Below are 6,264 nucleotides of genomic sequence, written 5' to 3' on the forward strand. Positions count from 1 at the left end.
ATTAAAACTCTTCCATTAAAAATAATTCTTCTCGGGGCCGGCCCCATGGCTGAGTGGTTAAGTTCACGCACTCCGCTTTGGCAGCCCGGGGTTTCGCCAGTTTGGATCCTGGGTGAGGACATGGCACCGCTCATCAAGCCATGCTGAGGCAGCGTCCCACATGCCACAACTAGAAGGACCTACAATTAAGAATATACAACTATGTACCGGGGAGCTTTGGGGAGAAAAAGGAATAAAATAAAATCTAAAGAAAAAAATTAATTCTTTCCTCAACTCAAAATTACCCTCTAGTCACAATCTCATTTCTTCTTCTCCTTCACAGCCAAACTTCTCAAAATAATTTCTACAATTGTTGCTTATCAATAAGTCTCCCCTTTCCTCACTTTCCTCTAACTCCTCAGCTCAGTGCAATCAGCACCCCCTATCATTGCAATTATACACGTTTCATAAAGTCATGACTGATTGTCTTGATGTCTTAGAGGTTCTGACTTCCTTGATCTTTCTTGGTTTCATTCCTCTTTTCTCAGCTCTTTGGGGAGGGTCATCCTCTGTCTGGCTGTTAAATGCTGGAATTTCTCAAGGCTCCAATTTAGGTCTCCTCCTCTGCACTCTTTCCCTAGGCAACCTCACCCACGTCAACAGCTTTATTTATCTGCCACAAGCAAAGTCCCCCACATTTATATCTCTAGTCAAGGTCTTCCCTAAGAGTTCTAGACCCCTGTATCTATCTTCCTCTGGATGTTTACACGTAGCTGTCACAGAGGCATATCAAAGCCACCATGTGCAAAATTAAACTCACGATTTTTCCCCTAAGCTCAGACCTATTCTGATGTTCTTTATTACCATGAATGGACCTGGGCCATCCGTTCAATTATATCAGCCCAAACTTAGGAATCATGGTTGTCACTCCCCTCTCTCACACACTCTATATTCAATCCACCACCAAGTTTGTCTGTTTTACTCCTTCAATATCTCCCAAATCTGTCAGACTGTCTTCATCTCTACCCCACAACCCTAGTGTAAGCCCCTCTCATTTGTCTCATAAACGCTTACAGCTGTCTCCTGATACACCTTACATCCACTCTTAACTCCTCAAATCTGTTCATATGCAGCTGAAGGTATTGTTTCAAAATGTAAACTTAGTCATATCACTCCCATGCTTAAGACCCAGTAGCCTCATATCGCTTTTAGGCTAAACTCCAGAATACTTAAAATGATCCATAAGGTCCTGCATGGCAGCATCCCCCTCACCTGGCTCTTTTCCTACCCAACTCTCACTTGCTGTCTGCATTCCGGCCACATGACCTTTCATCTGATTTCTCACATAAATCATGCTTCTGCTAGGCATGGACCCTTTTCCTACTCATCTCTGCCTAAAATTTTATCCCTGAGCTCCCTTCGCCTGATTAACTCCTACACATCCTCCAATGTCACAACTTCCTCAGAGACTTCTTTGCCCTCAGACAAGACCAAGTGTCCATATTGCATGCTCTCTAAGCCCAGCACAGTTCTTTCACCATCATTACTGCAATTGTAATCATACATCCATTTAAATGTTTATTTGATTAAATGACTGCCCTGCCACTAGATTCTAAGCAATACGGAGGGAGGCAGAATTGTACCTCGCATAGTGTCTGATAAATAGCTTAAATATTAATAAATGAATAAAGTACTCAATAAGTGGTGGTGGTGGTAGTAACAGTAATTGTAAGAGCAGAGCCATAACACTCTTTCTCTGCAGACAAGCAAATCCAGGAAAAGAGAGTAGCCTGAAACCAAGCCCAGCCATGTGCTGTTATGTAGCTAACCACGTTTCCATTTTTCTGAGTCCTAAATACACCCATGGCTTAGTCTGGCAGATGAAAGAGAAAGATTGAAAGGAGGATACAAAAATGCGACCTGGGTAGGTGGAACTCTGTTATGGCCTGTCTAGTCTCCTCTTCCTTTCATCTAGTAGGGAACTGGACCTCCTCCGTAATTCACAGAATTAGGCAAGAAATCTAAACTAAGTCAATCTCACTCTTTCTTTGAGGAATATGACTCTTAAGCAGAGATCCAAAGGGAGAGATTACAGTTGGAATGAAGCATCTGATGACAGTGATCCAAAGATGCTGCTCACGAGTGATGCTGCTTGGCTCTCCAGAGCTCACCTTTTCCTTTCCCACTTGAGGCCAGGCTGTTTATCTCACCCTTTAATTTTGTGAATTACCCAGTGTGCTATGACTAAACAAGTTGTGTTTGTTTATTAATGCTTTCCATCAAAGAAAATTAACTCATGTAGTCCATAAGGTGAAATTAATAGATACAGAACACGTTTTATCTATTATCAAAAATATATCTTCTTTTCAAGTTTTCATACATTGACAAAAATTGATCTAGATCAGAACAAAGAAAAAAATCTCAATATCAAAAGACGGAAGTAGTATAATCAACACTTTTCAAATAAAAGATAAAAAGCTAACATTTAATCATGTACAAAAATCTTGGACTTATAAATTACCTTCAACTAAAATGTGATTAAAGATAAAAATCAATATTACATTCATGCACTCTACTTCAAATAATTGATTGAATGCCTACCATGTACCAGAATAACAGCCATTGATCAAATCTTTTTATTAGTAGATCAACCTCCTTAAAATCATAGTGCAGGAAAATAACATTTATTGAATGCTTACTGTATGCCAAACTATTTACACAGATTTTGTCATTTAATCCTCACAACAACCGTATTAAGTGACGAATTTTTAATCCCATTTTACTTATGAGAAAACTGATGCTCAGATAGGATATGTAAGTTGCCCAAGGTCATATAGTTTCAAGCAGCAAAATTAAACCTAGGTCCACCTGCCCACAGAGCCCTAGTTCTTCTCACTACACCATTAGCCAGTTTAGTGTCATCACTAAAAAGCAAAACCTATGAGAGAAACATCAGACCAGAAGACCAGAAAGACCTGAACACTAGGAAACCTGATAATCACAAGTAAGACTAATGTCACCCAAGCAGACAGCCTGCTGTGCCTCTGGCTTTCTTCCCTCCTCCTTCTTTTCTTCATGTGTTATCTGTCCATTTAACAAAACTTGATTGAGTGCTCTTTATGCGACAGCACTGTGCTAGCCATGGAAGTAGACCAGCGAACAAGTTAGACAGTGGCTGCCACTGTGAATCTTAAGGTCTTCATTGGGAAGAGTGACAATGCAAACAAGAAGTTGCAAACATCTCTCGGAAGCTACAAAGGATTTTTGCTGAGTATTATTGGAACTCAGAACAACCCTGTGAGTAGACGAAATAAAAATAATCCCTACTCTTACACATTAGGACACTGGAGTACACATATATAAAGTAACACACCCAAGGACCCCTTGGACCAAACGTAGTCCCCTTAGATGATATAACTGGGATTCATATGCAGGTTTTCTAACCCTGAGATTTGGACTTCCATCCACTGCTGCTTGACTATTCTCTATTTTCTTCTCTGGCCTAAATCATGACCTAGACTCTTGAAGAAAATAACCCACGACAGAGGTGGGCCCGGTGGTGCAGTGGTTAAGTTCTCACATCCTGCTTCAGTGGCCCAGGATTCACCGGTTCAGATCCCGGGTGAGGACCTATGCGCTGCTTGGCAAGCCGTGCTGTGGCAGGCATCCCACACATAAAGTAGAGGAAGATGGGCACGGATGTTATCTCAGGGCCAGTCTTCCTCAGCAAAAAGAGGAGGATTGGTGGCAGATGTTGGCTCAGGGCTAGTCATGCTCAAAAAAGAAAGTATTTAAAAACAATAGATAAATAACCAATGACAAACCTCAGCTGGAGAGTCTGAGGAGAACTAGTGAAGAGCATACATCACTCTGAACAGTATTTACATTCTGAGTTTATATTCCTTTTGACTTCAACGCCTATTCATGTTGCTCTTCACAGCCTGCTTTGCTACACCTAGAAAAGATTCCCTCTGAGGTGCATTTCCCTCAGTCTTTGCTTTTGACATTTGTCCCTGAGGACAGCCACGAGATTAACTTAAAAAGTAGGTTGTTTAATTTAAGAAGTGTGTGTGTGTGTATATGGGGAGGGAGAGGTAGAAGGAGAGAAAGATGGAGAGAGATAGCAAGGTAGGGAGAGAACAAACCTAGTTAGAAATTACAGTATAAAGGAGCCATCAATTTTTATTTTAAGCTGGGAGCAGTCACTGCCCCTCTCTGACCTTCAGTTCAGTCCCTCTTACATAAAATGAAGTTATAAACTAGACAATACCTAGGTTTCCTCCGGCTCTGAGAGTCAACAGCTCAAAATCGATTCTGGGTGAGACAACACCACTTCTTCCAGGATCATGCCAGGCTCTGCTGAGAACTTGATGCGGGAGTGATGGGCGTAGTTTGAAAACTCTTACCAGCCTCGCCAGCTCAAAAGGATCCCCTCCGCTGTCCTCACACCACGCCCCAGTTCCCTTCCCTTGAAATCACACCAGACTCACAGGATCATACAAGGAAGAACTACAGAGGTCGGCCGGTCCAGTCCTCCCCACACGATACGTACAAACAAATCTCCTGGGCGTCCTGTTGAAGCGCACGCTCCAATGCAGGAGGTCCGGGCTGGGCCCCCAATTCTGCATACGATGCTGATGCGGATGCTGCTGGGTGTGGAGGACACTCTGAGCAGCAAGAAGCTCATCCATTCTTATCTGACTTATAATCCTTTTTGGCAGCCCTGAAGGGTCTCCAGTCTCTCTTAACTATCGTCCTTTCCAGGGAAGTCCCTGCCTCTCATAGAACTTCCTTTATTTTTATTCCAAGAATTCAGAGAATCATTAGAAATCTCTTCCTTATTTTAACTTAATATTCACCTGTTTGTAGCATCTTTATTTGGGTCAAAGAAGCAACACGGAGAATGTTTAATTCATCTTCCATATGGCAATCTTTTAGAGATGTGCAAGCCATTCTCATAATCACGTCCTACACAAGTGCTCTTTCCTCCAGGCCAAACCCTCCACTGTGCTTTGTACCATCACTTGTACGATTTCCAATCTTCTTACCATCTGGGCTGCCCTCCTCCGACTCTTCTCAAAGTTCCAACTGTTTAACTGGAATGTCACCTTTTGGTCTCTGTTTCTATGGTGTTTTCAAAAGTCTAGTTTGCTAGTTATTTATTACTTACACTGGGTGAATTGTGTGAAGAGTCATTCCAAAGAAAAAAGAAAGGAAATCGACTATGAAGTAGTAAAAGATAGTCAACTTTAAACCAAATTAAAACAATATTGTATCCCCAAAAGTAAACTCTGGTGATGTCTTGTGTTGGCGAGGTTTGGGGGGGCGGGGGGGCGCGTATGCTCTCTCAGTCACCTTAGAGGACCTGTAAATTTAAATAGCCTTTGGGAAGACTAGAATGTGAAAGATGAGTTTAACTTTTTTATCGTCTCTGACACAGGCTTAAAAAGGGGAGTTACAAAGAAATATATTTAGGGTTAATTCTTATTACTTCTGTCTTTTTGACCCAGGAATTCTACTTATGTGAATCTAGTTATTGAAAACATTTGCATCAGATTGAATCAGATTCTAAGTCCCTGAAGTTTAAATAAAATCCAAACTTTATCAAATCCTAGAAAAATTTACATGATCCTCCCCCTGCCAGCCACTTCAATCTAATCATTCATCCTCTCCTGTCTACTCATTTAAATCCCATCTATACCAATCTTCTTGATGTTTCTGAAACTCACCAAACTTATTACTGCCCCGGGACCTTTGCACTTGCTGTTACTTTTGCTGAATACACTTCTCTTAGCTCTTTTACAACTGACTTTTCATCATTCAGAACTCAGCCCAAATGACATCTCCTGAGATAAGTCTTCTTTGACCATACTTTATAAAAGAATACCTCCAGCCTCATGTTTAATGATGTCTTTTCCTTTTTTCTCTTCACAGCACAAATTATTATCTGAAATCGTGTCATTAATTTATTGGTTTGCTTGTGTGTTTTCAGAATTCCCTATGTAAGAAAAGCTCCATGCAGGTAGAGACTTTGTCATGCTTGTTCACTGATATTTCTACAAAGCCTAGAACATTGCCTGCTACATACTGAATCCTCAAGAAGGATTTGTTGAATAAGATAGAATGGATGAATCTCCAGTTTACAGATAAGGAAATGAGGCTCTGAGTGTCTGAGTAACTTTCCCAAAGTCTTACAGAATTCCTATGGCTGTGCCTGATTCTAAATCCTACTGTCTTTTCTACAGCAAGGCACACCAAAGTGGCTGAAATGGCAGACAGCGGGCA

This window comes from Equus asinus, chromosome 9 (genome assembly GCF_041296235.1).
Source record: "Equus asinus isolate D_3611 breed Donkey chromosome 9, EquAss-T2T_v2, whole genome shotgun sequence".
NCBI lineage: Eukaryota > Metazoa > Chordata > Mammalia > Perissodactyla > Equidae > Equus > Equus asinus.